The sequence below is a fragment of the Lipophrys pholis genome, assembly GCF_963383615.2.
Source record: "Lipophrys pholis genome assembly, chromosome: 20".
Classification (NCBI taxonomy): Eukaryota; Metazoa; Chordata; class Actinopteri; order Blenniiformes; family Blenniidae; genus Lipophrys; species Lipophrys pholis.
In genome coordinates, this window is record NC_137648.1 from 21297476 (window position 1) to 21313949 (window position 16474).

The 16474-nt window shown below is 45.3% G+C and overlaps 1 protein-coding gene across 1 annotated transcript in view; it reads right to left on the reverse strand.

Moving 5' to 3' along the window:
- The window catches only part of kcnh2b (potassium voltage-gated channel, subfamily H (eag-related), member 2b), a gene marked incomplete at its 5' end in the record, with an annotated part of 267583 nt that overhangs the window by 195702 nt on the left and 55407 nt on the right, over positions 1–16474 (reverse strand). The gene's annotated exons all lie outside the window — the stretch shown is intronic.

The window sequence follows — 16474 nt, forward strand, 5'->3', positions numbered from 1 at the left end:
AATAAATAACAGCTGACAACAATATTAAAGTTGTGTGAAGTTAGCACACACACACACACACACACACACACACACACACACACACACACACACACACACACACACACACACACACACACACACACACACACACACACACACACACACAGCAGGTGAAGTGGCTCCAGTGGATATTTTAGAAATACATGTTGTGATATGATTAAAAATATATTCAGGAAGTTCCCACAGACCAGTGTCGCCTCTGCTATAGTGATGCGGGTGAGTTTAGTGGCAACGAGCTGAAAACACAGATAGAGTTCCATCATGAGTGGAATCTTGTGTTTGATTGGCTGTTTTTACAATAAATACAGTCACTGACTAATATGGTTGGATTCAGTTCAATTTTACTGGTTTCTATTGCTTCAAAAACAACAATTCAATATGAGCAAGTAGACGAGATGGTGCAAAGAAAAAAGGAGGAGGAACCTGCAGAACCAGACTAAGAGGCTGAGGAACCTGCAGAACCAGACTACCAGGTGGAGGAACCTGCAGAGCCAGACTAAGATGATTAGAAACCTGCAGGACCAGACTAAGAGGCTGAGGAACCTGCAGAACCAGACTAGGAGGAGGCGAAACCTTAAGAACCAGACTAAGAGGAGGCAAAACCTGCAGGACCAGACTAAGAGGCTGAGGAACCTGCAGAACCAGACTACCAGGTGGAGGAACCTGCAGAACTAGACTCAAAGGAGAAACCTGCAGAATCAGACTCAGAGGAGGAGGAACCTGCAGAACCAGACTCAGAGGAGGAGAAGCCTGCAGGACCAGACCTCAAATCTGAACCTAACCAACACATGTATGAAGATGAAGAACAGAATTCCTTCACTAAAGTGAGAATAAACTCCATCCGTCTATAATAAATCCATCAGTTTTAGCACCATGTTGCCTGCGTGATGAAAACACTGAGTCATATGGATTCTCCCAACCAGGAAGCAGGAACTTTCAAACTGTTTCCCAGGTTAATCAACTCAAACTTAAATCAGAGGAAATATTAGAAAAGAAAAACAAACTCATCAGACTGATTCCTCTGGAATCTCTTCAGGTATAACCTGTGTTAATGCACGCGGGTCATTAACTGGAGAGGCTGGATGAAGCGCCTCGAAGGTAAACCTCAGCATTTCTCTGTTGGTCCGAAGTCTGCTTCATGTGGAAACACGCTGTTTGGACCAATCACAGAGGAGAATCACATAAGGGTCACTTCTCTGGGCATCGGCATGGTGACTGTTGCCATGGCAACATGAAGCGGCTCCCAAAGCTCAGCGATGCCTTCAGTGTAATGCTGCTTGTTGGGGCGTGTGCAGCGGGTTTCTCTCTTAGCAGTGAGTGAACTTTCCTCCACCTCCAGCAGGGAGAGCGCTCCTCCCTTCATTCATTCATTCACTCATTCATTCATTCATTCATTCATTCATTCATCTCCTGCTCATCTGTTCCAGGGCGCGATCCTTCGCTCCCTCCTCTGCATGTCGATACCTTCAGATTATGGCGTTCACACATTCTGCTCTGCTGCTGCTCACATCGCCTTCATCATCTGGAGGAGCTGCTCTGCTTGTCTGAGGCTTTTAATCAGCTTCAAAAGAATCAATCTGGATAACGATTCTCCAGCACTTCCATTCTCTAGTTACTTGAAGAACCGCTTGCATGTTTCAAGTGAAAATGCAGATTCGTATTTTTGTTTTGACAATGTTTACGTAGTGATGTAGTTTTACGTTGGGCCACTTGTGGGTGCTGTTTTTGATGTCATAAAACCAAGTAAATAAGCCCATAGGGAATCGTACTCTAAACATTGAACCTCCTTTTGATCCGCTCACCTCTGAAACCAATCAATCAATTAGATTTATTAATGAAGCCTGTTAAAACACCCAAGGTGACCAGAGTGCTTTCCAGTAAAATCAGAGAGTAATATATGAATAAAAGGATAAAACTATAGTAAAACATACAGCAACAAATTAAATAAAATAAACTCAGCTTATAATTTTATTCTTGTTTATACATCGACCAAACCAGACGGCAGCCAAGGCCCAACCAAACACAGTATCACTGTCATCGTTACGCCTGGGAACAGGTAACGTGTCGTATATGACCCATACGCTGCAAAATATTCATTTTCTTGTCAACAGTTTTCTTCTCACTCCTTTGTTTATGTGCCTGAACCATTACATGCCTCCTCGCAATGGGAACAAGGATTGTCTATAATTAACCAAACGTATTCACTGTTCAGACAGCTTCAGCGGCAGATGTAGAGAAAAGAGAAATCTCACTGTCTGATCTTGGAGTCTGGAGTGTTACGGGCGGCGCTTGAGATTTCTTTGAGCGGACGGCTGTGGAGCGGCTCGAGAGAGAAACCCCGCCTGCGTTCTCACCCTCACACAGCTGGCCGATTACCGTCTGCAGCAGGTGTGAATGTCAGATTGAAGCAGCGGGGATGATCAAACGCATCAGAGCCGTCCAGCTCCGGAGCCGTGGAGGCGGAGGACGCTTCTGTCAAGCAGCGCTGAGTGCAGCTCAACACTTCCTTTCTACCTGAAAGAAGCCCACAATTTGCAATTTGCATTCACTCGGAGGAGCTCGGGTTTCATTTCGGACCAGAACCACAGTCACTTAGTACAATTTTCCAGGAATACAGGACGTCGTTCATTTGTGCCGTCATTCTACAAAAAGCCCAGAAAGCAGCCAGCTGAGGCTTAAAGCCGAAGTGGGAAACTTCAGTTGTGATTGGAGATGCAGAGATACCACTTTTATAAAGTTTGAGTACAATTAGTAGTACTGACCTTCAACAACTTGCCGATACCGAGCACCGGTACTTTGAAATGTTTTAAAATCTGAATTCAGTTATTGTTTCATTCAGAAAGAACTCATTTTCTGAATATTGACTTTAAAAGCATTTCTGATAAAGTATTAACCTTTAGCTACTTGCAGATACCAAGTACCTCTACAGGTACTTATTGAATGCCATAAACCACCTCCGTACCTCTGTGTCGACGCTCCGTCACCTCCATCAGCCTCACAGTCTACAGGAGCGTAGCGCAGAGCGTGGCGTCTCCCTCCGCTCTGCGCTACGCTACTGTAGACCGAGGGACCGAGGGACCAAGGGACCGAGCTGCAGGTGATGTGAGGAGCAGTCACTTTAATGTTTAGCATGTAGCATGTAGCATGTAGCATCACTGGTGTGTGAGCCTGAAACTATTTAGCATGTAGCATAGCAGCATGTAGCATGGCTTGGAGTTACGTCCTGGGCAGCTAAACTACTGAGCGACACCGAGCTAACTCTGCTGGTGATGAAGTTGCTGTTGATGAAGTTGCTGTTGATGAAGTTGCTGGTGATGAAGTTGCTGTTGATGAAGTTGCGGGTGATGAAGTTGCTGGTGGTGAAGTTGCTGGTGTTGTACCAACTTTCTTTCTCCTGTTGATTTTTTGTCAGAACATGATTTACAGTCGGTCGTACTTTTATCGCTCTCATTACTTTAAACGACCGTCATAAACTCGTTCTCTCTGGCGTGACTGCACCAACGTTACTGATGGACAACTTCATGCAATACTCTCCGGGTTGTATTGGGTGTCTTTTTCAAAGTACAAGTACTGTGTGCAGTATTGGACTGGATACTGGTGTCGGTATCCGTGAATCCTTCGTTGTTTTATTAGATGAGACAAATGTGAAACGTTTGGGAAAAGCTCCGGAGCTTCACTGGACAGCTGCTAAAAGCCTCCAGCACCTTCTGCCCTCTTCGGCTGGAGAAATGATCCGTTTGAAGGGAACAAGAAAAAACAAGAGACGTCACAGAGCAAGAAGAGCCATTATCACCCTGTGGGGAGGAGGCAGGCCAATCAGAGGAGAGGTGAGAGAGGAAGACAGGGTGAGTGGCGAGAAAATGAAGGAGTGCACCGGAGAGAGCCGAGATGTGAAGGCAGGCTTGTCACCTGATGGGGCGCGACAGCCGTCAGACTCCGTCAGCGTCTCGGGATGCAGGTGAGCATGTGAGAGAGGAGAGCAGCACGCCGTTAAAGAGACGCGGCACACAGCTGCAAACAGCAGCGTCACTCAGAGGCCCGGACAGATGGGCCATGTCACACCACAGTACTGGATCTGGACCAGGACATGCAGGCTGAATGGGCGTGGCCTCCATTACTAACCTCCATTACTAACCCTAACCCTCCGACTTCAGGTTATACAATGATAAAGAGACGCCGTGGGCCATCGTCTAATGTTCTCATTTAGTCTGAACCTCAACTGTCGGTGACATTGTGCTGAGTTGGTTTTACTCATTCTGATGAGAGTTTTCATGTTACCATAACATGAACCTCCAATTCTGATGTTTTAGACCCAGACCTCCATCATATGTGGAACCAATCCAGATATTTTTCTACGCACGACTTCCTCGTCACTGACGTCACTGATAAACTCCACTTCCTCTCTTTTTTCTCATTCTCCTTCTTCCAGCGTTGCCAGATGTGGTAGTATCCCCCATCTGAGGAGTCAAACTCTCTCACCGTTTTTACTTTGTTTATTTTGTGTATTTATGTGTTTGTGGCGTGTTCTGTATTACACATATAATAGTTTTATGGTTTTAAACATGATTTCTGCACAGGCTGAGAGTTGGGCTGGTTTTTAGTGAGCTGTTTGGGTTTTGCATTGTCAGAATGGCAACCCTGGTGCTGACCGGCATGGCGTCCATATTTCTGTCTGTCAACAGCGCTCCAAGCCCGTCGGGTCGAGTTCACATGGCAGTCTGATAGAGGTTGCCTATCACAGAGTTTTCAAAAACTTGGGATTCCAGCAGAAAATCGGAATATAGCATCGAGACCTGCAGCGTGAACGGAGCCATCGACCACTTCCTCTGTCCAGACTCCCGCTTGCGTGACCACGTTTTAACTGGAATTATTTTTGCGTTTGCGTTTCAGGAAAGTTTTGCGTTTAGACTGCAATGTTTTGAAAATGATGTAATAAGCATGTTGGGCCACTCGTTGGTGCTTTTTGTAATAAAAGCACACACACACATGCAGCTCAGTACAATCTGCTATAAACATTAACAGTCAGAGTACGCGGACATACTACAACTATTCATTATGGCCGCGGTGTGCAGGGCCAAGTTGCAGCAATTGAGAAAAGTTGCATTCCCCCTGTGTCCAGATTCAAATATAGCAGTTGGGCTCTGAGGGCAGTTGGGCTTATTTTCAGGGGTTTGTTTTTCTCTGTGGATTTTTCTTTTTTAGCTCGTAAACCCTGTCTCAGAGTATTCAGAAAGCAATTGGCCAACCGTGTGGATATTACTTCAAAAACTCTCTCCACCCGACCAACAGGATGTGATTCCAAACCCATACGGGGGATTTTCTCCCGAAAATTGATTCCTCACCCCTTTTCTGAAATAGCTGGGCTTTTAATCTTCTCTCCCTTTGAGGGTCATTTCAGTTCCAGGCTGACGCTTCGACGTCCATTCGAACATCAATCAGTCAAAGTCCAGCTCGGGCTTGAGTTTGGGTAGCGATTGCAGTGTTTTGGAGGTATTTCCCCGCTGCTCTGGGACGCCGGCCTGATCTGAAGGCTTTAGAGAACACAGGCGTTTAACACTTCAGAGGAGCTTCTCTGGAGAGACATGAGAGCACAGTTTTTGGCCGAGTTTTGAAAGACAAGAGGGAATTCGAGAGGCTGCTCGATGCCGAGCTCGGACCATAATGTCCTGGATCGTTATTACGGTGACTGTCAAAATAAATGTCCTGGAGAATAAGGACTGGTAATCATGACACCACGGAGGAAACGTTGTTCTGATTGTCTCGACTGAGCATGTGCAGAACTACTAGTTACTATTAGCCACGGTGTGTTTCAGAACAGTTGTGTTTTCAGTGGATCCGAGCACCACTGCCATGGAACCGGACCCCCAAATAAAGTTTTCAGTTTTCTCCTGCAAATGGTGCCCAAAGCGTGTACATGTCGCTTCGGTTTGGGAGAATATGCATTTCTGTTAAGCAGTAAATAGCTTAAGCCTCCATCCTGCAGGGGTACAAAATGTACCTTTTGTTGACTCTAATTTAAATTACCGATGCTGGGAAGGGAACGCCACATTGAGGCAGTGTGTGTTTAAGTAGCCAATATAAATACTGTAACATCCCTCAAGCTGCTCCTCGCTGTGGATCTTAAGAACTCTTGCACGTCTCACCGGGTGTTACGACTGTAATTACAGCCGAGCCGGCCCACACACGCTTCCATGGACCTGAGTTCAAATGCATATCGGAGTCAGACAGAACGCTGCCGAGTTCAGCACCTTGACGAGACGGCTGGACCCGGCCGGACCTATTTCTGTGAGGCCCTCCAGGCTCGATGCATAATGAATGGGAATAGTGCTGTCGGAGGGAAACTCGCTGCACTTTGATCATTTGAAATGGCTGCTGCTGTGCTGTGTCTCCTGCTCTCAGCAGCCGGCCTCATTCACACCACGACTCCAAGTGAAGAGGCAAAACGTCGGACGCATTCCGGTGGCCGTTTACAAAGCAGCGGCTTCCGAGGTGGAACTTTTCGAAAATGCTCGGGAAAAGGAACCGCATGGACTCCTTTGAGTAGACGGCGGAAACGCTGCTCCTGCTCACCGCGGCAGTAGAAACAAGTTCTTCTGCACATGCTCAGTAGAGCCAATCAGAACGAAGTCTCCTCCGTGATGTCATAACTCCCAGTCCATTTTCTCCTGGGACTTGGTACTTTTACTTTGACAGTCACCGTAATAGCAATCCAACTTGGTGGTTTGTCCACTAGAACGTCCAGTAAAAACAACTGAAGAGTTTTATTTCTTCAGAATGACTCGGTTCTCCAGTTTGCTTCTCGCCCTTCCTCCAGTTCTCTTCATCACCTTCCAGCTGAACTGCAGCGTTTCTCATACGAGCCAACACATCGAACAATCTGCTCCAGGCGACGTCCACGATGTGATTCTCCAGACTGAAAACAAGTTTCTATCTCTAATCTCCCCGATTCTCCTTCAGACTCTGGTCTCCTCTTTCTTATCTTCTGTCTCTGACGGTTTGCGTCTCGCTGGTTCTGTCCTGATGGCGGTCGATGTTCAGCCTCACCATCTCCACTTCCCCCTTTGTCCCGTTTCATTGAGGTTTAATTCATTCCTGACCTTCGTCTCCCCTCGTCTTCGAGGAACATTGTTGCACTTCACATGGTGAAGAAGCAGTCATGTGCTGGATCAACTCAAAGACGTCTCATTTGTAAGTGTTGAGCCGCTGGAGGAGCTCAGAATGAGTTTCCTGTCTGTTTGACGAGTTCGCTCTGAAGCCGCGCTGCTAAAAGACAGACTGGCTTTTCAGTTCAACACAAAACCTGTGGCTTTCTGCACACCTCAGCGAAATGACAATCTTCGATAGCTAGAGTTTATGTTTGTACAAGCCTGACTATATTCACCATTTCCTCCATTGTGCTGCGATTGGAACAGCCTTCGCTCTCAAATTGGCTCCTAATGGCTTGTTAATGCTGAAACATCACAAGCTGATGTCGCTCCAACTGCAGATCGTTACCAAAAGGCCACATCGGGTCGTTTTTCTTGACTAATGTTCAGTTCCCTACCTTTCAGTCCTTCGACTTTGGACCAGGCTAAATGTAGTTTTCACTCCGATGAGGTTTTCCCTCCAAACTGAAAAGGTTCAAGGAGGAAACAGCAGATTTTAAAGTTCAGATCCTTCAGAAATGTTTCATTCCCTAATTAAATTGAATTATTTTATTAATGTATACATTTATTTGTTTGTGTCTGTCTGTCTGTCTGTCTATTTATTTATTTATTTATTTATTTAAAGTCAATATTATTTCTATGTGACCAAACACATAATCGAAGCACTTTTACAGAAAAAAAACAACAATTCCATATGAACAAGAAGAGCAGATGTTTGAAAGGAAAAACTCAATTTCAACAGAATGAAACCTGCAGAACCAGAAACCAGAACCAGACAAGAACCAGGACCGGAATCAGAACCAGAACCAGACAAGAACCAGAACCAGAACCAGAACCAGAACCAGAACCAGAACCAGTCTCTGCAGAATTTCTGCATTAAACTTCTCTGAGAGTTTATTTCTTCTCTATGTTCAGTATTTAAGTTTCATCAGGTCTCGTAGAGAAACAAGAAAAAAACTACAGCGACTGAATCACAAATCCTCAACAGAAGCACAGAAAGAAAATAAATCCAGACAGATCAAAGTATCTTCAAGTGTACTTGAGAAAATGTGAACGAGCAATGAAGACAGGAAATCCCTCCGGTGGCAGTAAACTTGTCCCGACAAACTACTGGATTTTACATCAGTAGATATTCTTGTTCAAACACTTTCTTTTGATTTTCTCTCCATCTTCAGGTCTAATTTTTAAAACAGAATATACGTTTTTGCTGGTCCAGCCTCTGAAGGGGTGTCCTGTTACCGCGGTGATGCTGGAAGGACAGGCGTCGAGGAAGATGGGAAAAGCAGAAGCGTCAAGCGACCAGCACCGATAGAACCGGTCCTACAAGAAGCCCGTCACTTCTTCTCTGCCTTCACCTTCTCGTTCCGACGAGACTCCGAGGCAGAAGACGGGAAATGAACAAGGACACACGGATCCCAGTCCCAGCTAAGGCCCCGCCCACACCACAGAACCGCTTCATGTCACCGTGGTTCTGGTCCGTTCAGCCACACGACGTCTTAGGAGCCTGAAAAGAGCTTTTCTTTTTGAAACAGGTTCTATAGTGGAGAAAGTTGAAAACGCCGCCTCGGCTTTGACGAGTGGACGGAGAAGACGCACATCAGCTGATAACGATGATGTCACTGCCCCGCCTCTTGACCTATAACCCCGCCTCCCGTCACTTAACACCAGCATGGCGGACGACCTGCTGCAGGTGAAGCTGCTGATGGATTTGCGGGTTTCTGGGTCTTGGCTCGGTGTCTCCTTCTCCATTTTTGGTGTAATTCTGTGGCCGAGTTACAGCACCACCTACAGGTTTGGAATATGTACGCCATGGTGTCATGTTTCTGAGACTTTTGAAGAATGGTGGGGAGAAAAAAAAGACAGAGTGGACGGGGACTCAGTCCAGCCAAATGTCCTCTCATAAGCTTTGGAAACAACAACGCCCTCCACAAACTCTGCTGGATTCAACCACTTAAACATCGGCTTCAGCTCATCCAATACAAGAGTCGGCTGCTCCAGTGTGACCAACAGAACACAAAGGGGTGGACTTTATCTTTCCAGCCAATTAAGAAACTTCAAGGTTAAATCCCTCAATTCTAATATTTAGAAGACAAATCCCTCCTTATATTCTGTATGTCTGTCCTTATCTTTTGTCTCTTTATATCTCATAACTCCAACCACAACTGCAGAAATTCTCTACCTCTGAGTCTGGGTTGTATCGGGGATCTTTCTCGAGTGTCAGTACTCTGTGCAGTATCGGACCGGACCAGTACCGATACCAGAATCTGGTATTGTTGCATCGCTGAATTTAATAAATAAAGTGTTCATGACATTGTTTTTTTTAGTTGGATGTCAACAAGATGGAAACATTGAGAGCTGCAGGCTCATACAGTATGTGTAGCCAGTGTTTGGTACACAGTATTTCAGAGAAAAACACACACACACACACACACACACACACACACACACACACACACACACACACACACACACACACACACACACACACACACACACACACACACACACACACACACACACACACACACACACACACACACACACCTCCCTGATTGCTGAAAAAAGCCAACAGATGGAAACATTGAACAGAATGTGTGATTCTTTTCCTCATGACTCACACACACACTGAATTCTACTGACAGTCTGCGATGAGTCTGCCAGATGTACAGGAACACACACAAACACACACAATTGGATTCCAAAGTCAACATGGAGGCCAGAGGAGCCAGATGCTGTCTTATTAAATCCTCACACCCTACACCACTTCCCTCCCTCCCTCCCTCCCTCCTCCATCTAGCTTTCTGCACATCGTGGGTTCTCTCTCTCTCTCTCTCTCTCTCTCTCTCTCTCTCTGTCTCTCTCTCTCCCCCCTCGCCGGCTAATGACGGTGAAACCAACCGCTCTCTGACATCGTGGACCGCTGTGCAATATGAATCATAACCGTCTCGGGGCTCGACCGTCTCGCACATATGTGAACCCCGAGGAGAGGAGATATGTGTCGCTGCCCGGGTGACCTTGTATCGACATCATGTCAAGGCCATGCTTAATGAGGGCTGCTAATGCTAATGCTAATGCTAATGCTAATGCTAATGCTAATGCTAATGCTGATGCTGGAGCGATGAATGTCAAAGAGCGGCCACTCAGAAGTGATCGCAGCTAACAGGCCATCAGGAAGTGATGGAGAGATTTAAAATGCTCAGTTTGAGACTAAAATGAAAGGAGGAGTTCCGCAGGGTTTTGTCTTAGGACCACTAAGTTCACATTGCACATGCTTCTTGTGGGGAATAGTATTAGGAAACACTGAACACACACACAGTGTTTCTATATCATCTATACGTTATAATAGCACACACAATATAATGCTTCTGTTATTTATTTTAAATCAGTTTAGAATTAGAAATGACGAATCAGAGGAAGCTGATGGAGTCGTCTTAAATAGAACATTTAAGTGATGAACAAGCTCACACTTTGTAGGCCGAGGCGCGAGAAAGAAGAGCAGCGTGAGAAAGCGTGAGCTGGAGAAATGAGTATTTCTGGAATTCCATTCATAGAAAGCAGGTCAGCGCAGCAGCTTGGAATCCAAATATCCGCTCGACATTATTGTGAAACACGTCTGCCTGCAGGTCGGACTGGAGCGAGCGATGAATGATCTCGTCATGCAGAGGAATGAACCGAAAGCCTCCGTCGGCTGCCTCCACCTCATCTAATTAGCTGGTGGATTCATTCACAGCGACGCTTTTCTTTCTCTGCGAGAGAAAATGGAGTTTCCCGATGAGCTCACAGCAGGATGTGTGTCTGAAGTGAGTCACATGTTTCTGGATGTAACATTTATATTAGAAATGATTCAAAGGGAGTTTATTACGTTTGTGGTTTGTTTCTTTGCATATTTACAATGAAAACATCAAATATTCATGACATGCAAACATATTTCTCTGGGAAATGATCCAGGCAGAACTTCTGTTTTCCTCTCACAAACAAATTGAAACAGATTGGCTGAAAATGTAGATCAGAGATCAAATTGACCGGCTCTACAAAACTTTTACATCACCTGCAATACATTTATTTGACCACCGGGGGCACACAGCCGTCTAATTTATCTTCCGTCCATTTTATAATCAGTACAGGTGATCGAGATTACGACACAGATATAAAAATGTGTCGACATAAAAGATAATTTCTAGATTCTAGATTCCAGAATAATAAGTTATTGTGATGTTAATATGAGCTCGACTGCTAGATTTCTGATTTCCATCTGGGAGGCTGTGGTCTGTAAGTTATAAAGCAAATGGTGAACTGAGGCAGAATATTGTTGAAATTACAGTTCTTTGAGTATATGTGATGAAAATATCTATATTTTCACAACACTTTTTAGTTCAGGCGCCGCACACGGCCCAACTTCATCCTGAGTGGGCCAGAATGGTAAAACAGTGCAAAAATGACCTTTACATTTAAACGTTAAAAGGCTTTATTTTGCTCGATGGGAAAACTAAACCATCACTACCAGAAATGATCACAATCTCAACATGAAGCCAATTTTAAATCGGAGCCTCTTCCGGGCCGGTTTAATGTTTGACACCCAGATCTTCATGTTATAGTGCCGGTATCATCATACTTATTTATTTGTCATGAGTTTAAAATTTTAAAGCTCAGTGAGTATCTGATGAGTTCATCCATCACACTGCTGACGGTTATTATTTGACAGACACATTATATATTATGAACAAAATGGTCCGTGTCCCTCCAAAGACTGCGAGCTGAAGATTATACGCCTCAGTAATGACTTTTTATTGTGAAGAAGCAGACAATGACGAGAGGATTTGGGAGGTTTCACAATGAACTGGAGGGAGCAACTTCAGCACCACGGACAGAGGCAGTGGAGGGCGTGGAGCTGCTGAGCCTTAATAAAGGACGTTTTGCTAAATCGTAACTTCTCCACCTCCTCCGACCCCGTGAGGACAACATGTCCCCAATCGGACACTCAAGGCCCTGATTTGCTCTACTGAGCATGTGCAGAGCTACAACGGTAGTTGTGTGCATGCAATGTAGCAGCTTTTCAAAAAAAGTTTCATATTTTTTCCCCGTTTCCATGGAGACAGCGTTGGAGCATTTTCAAAAAGTTCCACCTCGAGAGCTGTTTCTCAAACCATTGTCATGTAGACGGACATTTACTTTACTTGAAAATGGCCGAAGCGTTGATGGGAAACGAAACGAGACAAAAACCATTTGAGAAAAACAACAGACAGACTTTCTGATTAAAGGAGTCATATTCTCCTGAATTTCAACACTTTCACATGATTTTGTTGGTCCAAACACGTTGGATTCAAAGTTTAATTCTTTTCCTTGATTTTCTTCCATCTGAATAATGGATCATAGGAGCTGCATTCAGAATCTGCTGTGTCTGTGTGAGCTGGACCAGTAGCAGCGTACCCATCATGTAGACGGAGTCGGAGCCCAAGAGTTTCCACGAAGTGTCGTTTTGCATTTTGACTTGAAACCGTCGCCATGGAAACAAACACTACATGGGAAACTGAGCATCATAAGCTGCAGGAAGTGACTTTGGGATGTCTTCAGGTTTCCATTTTGTAAGGAGACAAAACTTGGTGCCAGATTGAAAGTTTTCCAACCTCTATAAAAAAACATTTGATGATGTTAAATGAATCATTCCAATACCGACGACTCAAACTCAGAGACGATCAACCAGCCTGGTGTCGCTCTGACGCTCAGTGAAGGAGAAAGTCATCATTCTTGTTTCTGGACCGGAGCCACTTCAACATGTCGGCTGAGGTACGAACTGAAGCCAGCAGGTCCTTCAATTACCAGCCACTGTCCAAACAGCACTGATTGATTTGCTCAGGTGATTTGTGTTGAGCCAAAGTGAATTACATGAACTCACAACAGACGGGTGTGGAGCGATGACGGCAATATAGCCTCTGACAAAAAGCCCCGGCTGAGGTTCACTGGGGTGGAAGAGTTCAGGCAAACACTCGATAAATATCGGCTGTTTGCTGAAGATCTCTCAACAAATCCTGCTTATTCTTTGTTAAACCCGCATTTGAGCAGGACGCTTGGAAATGACAAAGCAGGTCGGGGGTGGAAAAGCTGACGGGGTCAAATGTAATCAAACAGAGAACGCACGCACGCACGCACACACACACACACACACAGCAGACAGAGGATGACCAGGATGTGGCTTTAACTGAGCCGCACAACAAACTAATTCTGGTTTGTTTGGTAAATAAAGCGGGGGGGGGGGCTCATACACAGACACAGAAATGAGTCAGGAAGCTGTTACAGTCCTCCATGAGGTTCAGATGGCAACGGCAAACGTCCCGTGTGGGATATCACACGAGCAACCTCATCTTTCACTGCAACTTAAACGTCCACAGGACCATCGGAACTCAACGAAGAGAGAGTTCATGACCGGGACTCTGTAAACTGGACAGCGAGCTTTGTTAAGTCTGTATCGAATGTTTAATGAAATTTGAATGTTTGCAGGGAGGGACGAGAAGAGCCAGATGAAATTCATCGTGAATCTCTTTATCATGTAGCATGTAGCATGTAGCATTGCTGATGTGTGAGCCTGAAAGTCTTTAGAACGTAGCTTGTAGCGTCGCTGGTGTGTGAGCCTGAAAGTCTTTATCATGTAGCATGTAGCATGTAGCGTCACTGGGGTGTGAGCCTGAAAGTCTTTAGCATGTAGCATGTAGCATGACTGGTGTGTGAGCCTGAAATTCTTTAGCATGTCATGTAGCATGAAGCATGTAGTGTCGCTGGTGTGTGAGCCTGAAAGTCTTTAGCATGTAGCATGTAGCATGTAGCATGTAGTGTCGCTGGTGTGTAAACCTGAAAGTCTTTAGCATGTAGCATGTAGCATGTAGGATCACTGGTGTGTGAGCCTGAAACTCTTTAGCATGTAGCATGTAGCACTGCTCAGAGTTACATGCTGAGCAGCTAAACTACTTAGCAACATCGGGCTAACTCTGCTGGTCTTTGGTGATTAAGTTGCCGGAGATAAAGTTGCCGGTGATGAAGTTGCCGGTGATGAAGTTGCCGGTGTTGTATGAAGTATCTTCCTCCTCCTCTTCATATTTCATCAGAACAGAATTTACAGTTTGTCTAACTTTGTCGTTCTCATTAATATTAAAGAATCTCCAAACAACCGACGTCGCTCCTCCTCTCAATACTCGTCCGGTTGCATCGGGGAGGTGTTTACATTTCACGAGTACAATTACTCCATGCAGTATTGGACCGGATAGCCGATACTGGTACTGGTGCATCCCGGGTTTAACACAGAGTGAAATAGACATTTAAAACTCCAGCACTCTAAACTAATGAAGAACCCCAGTCAGAGGAGGCCCCGGTCCTTTAACCTGAAAACTTCCTCCGACCAAAGACAAACCCCAGAGGAGCCTGAATGATTCATCGGCTGTGAAATATTAAGGAGCTGTAAATCAGGGCGGGCAGCAGCAGGACGAGTGGACCTGTAACCTAAACTGAGCTGACCAGTCCTCAGCTAATTAAGAACGGAGCGAGGAAGAGGAGGGACGGGCAGCAGGCAGGAAGCAGAGACCGACCGATAAAAACAGGACGAGGGGAAGCAAAGCAACAAGCGGCTGACATTTAAATGAGGGATAACGAGGTGAGGAGGAGCTCAGGGAGGAGAAGCAGGGCGAAGAAGTGACGGACGGAGAAACTGGATTCACCAACAGGCCAGACGTTCCTTTCCAGCCTCACTTCCACAAGAGTTGTTACGCCGTGTGAAACGCAAATGAAAGCAAAATGTGGCGAAGTAGGAAGAACATGGCTGGACCAGGACATGGAAGATTAGGGTTTCTTGAAAATAAAAAAGCATGCAGATATTTTTAGTGTTTATATCTACTGAGCAGAGTTTGTTTATTTGGTCTCAAGGTTAAAGAAGAAGATCTGTCATTTCTAGTTTTTTCACCACGTCAGACGTCACTAAGCTTCACCGCCCGGATTATTATTACGCCACCTAGTGGAAGTGTGGTCAGATTGTCAAAACAACACGATTGTCTTTCCCTAAATCCTTTAGGAAGTCTCCTAACACCTTTCCTTCACTACTTTAGGAAGCCTCCTAACACCTTTCCTAAACTCCTTTAAGAAGTCTCCTAACACCTTTCCTTCACTACTTTAGGAAGCCTCCTAACACCTTTCCTTAACTCCTTTAGGAAGCCTCCTAACACCTTTCCATAACTCCTTTACAAAGTCTCCTAACACCTTTCCTTCACTACTTTAGGAAGCCTCCTAATACCTTTCCTAAAGTCCTTTAAGAAGTTTCCTAACACCTTTCCTTAACTCCTTTAGGAAGTCTCCTAACACCTTTCCTTCACTACTTTGGGAAGTCTCCTAACACCTTTCCTTCACTACTTTGGGAAGCATCCTAACACCTTTTCTTAACTCCTTTAAGAAGCCTCCTAACACCTTTCCTTAACTCCTTTAAGAAGTCTCCTAACACCTTTCCTTAACTCCTTTAAGAAGTCTCCCAACACCTTTCCTTAACTCCTTTAAGAAGCCTCCCAACACCTTTCCTTAACTCCTTTAAGAAGTCTCCTAACACCTTTCCTTAACTCCTTTAAGAAGTCTCCTAACACCTTTCCTTCACTCCTTTAGGAAGCCTCCTAACACCTTTCCTTAACTCCTTTAAGAAGTCTCCTAACACCTTTCCTTAACTCCTTTAAGAAGCCTCTTAACTCCTTTAAGAAGTTTCCTGACGCCCAAAGTGGACAGAAAAGGAGACAGGAGGGACTATTTGGATGCACCCATCATTTCCTTCATGAACTTGCAGTGCGACAGTCCCCACCCCCCAGTCTCACCCCTCAGAGCCCAGAACAATCCTGCAGAACCTCTGAACCACAGCAGCGGGCCGGCGCCGCTAATGGAGGAGAGCGATGGACGACCAGAGGCTTCAGAGGCCCTGAAGCTCATCTGGTGAGGGGAAGAGGAGAATCACTGTGATGAGAACCGAGCGAGGGAGGGTTAGGGACGGAGGGAAATCGCTCTCTCCCTGCTGTGACATCACTTTCCCTCCAATCACAGATCCTGCTGACGCAACAAAGATCCACACGACTGCAGGAAGAAGCCTTCACCTCCTCCTCGTCTCACAGACTCACACCGGTTTTTATACAAGCGTACGGTTTGAAATACATCTGATGAGGTGGTGGTTGTTTTAATAATGAAGCCTCACAGACAGAGAACAATCCACTCTAAACAGACCCACCCTCATCAAGACACACCTCTTCAGATCTGCTTTTAATATTTATTATTTT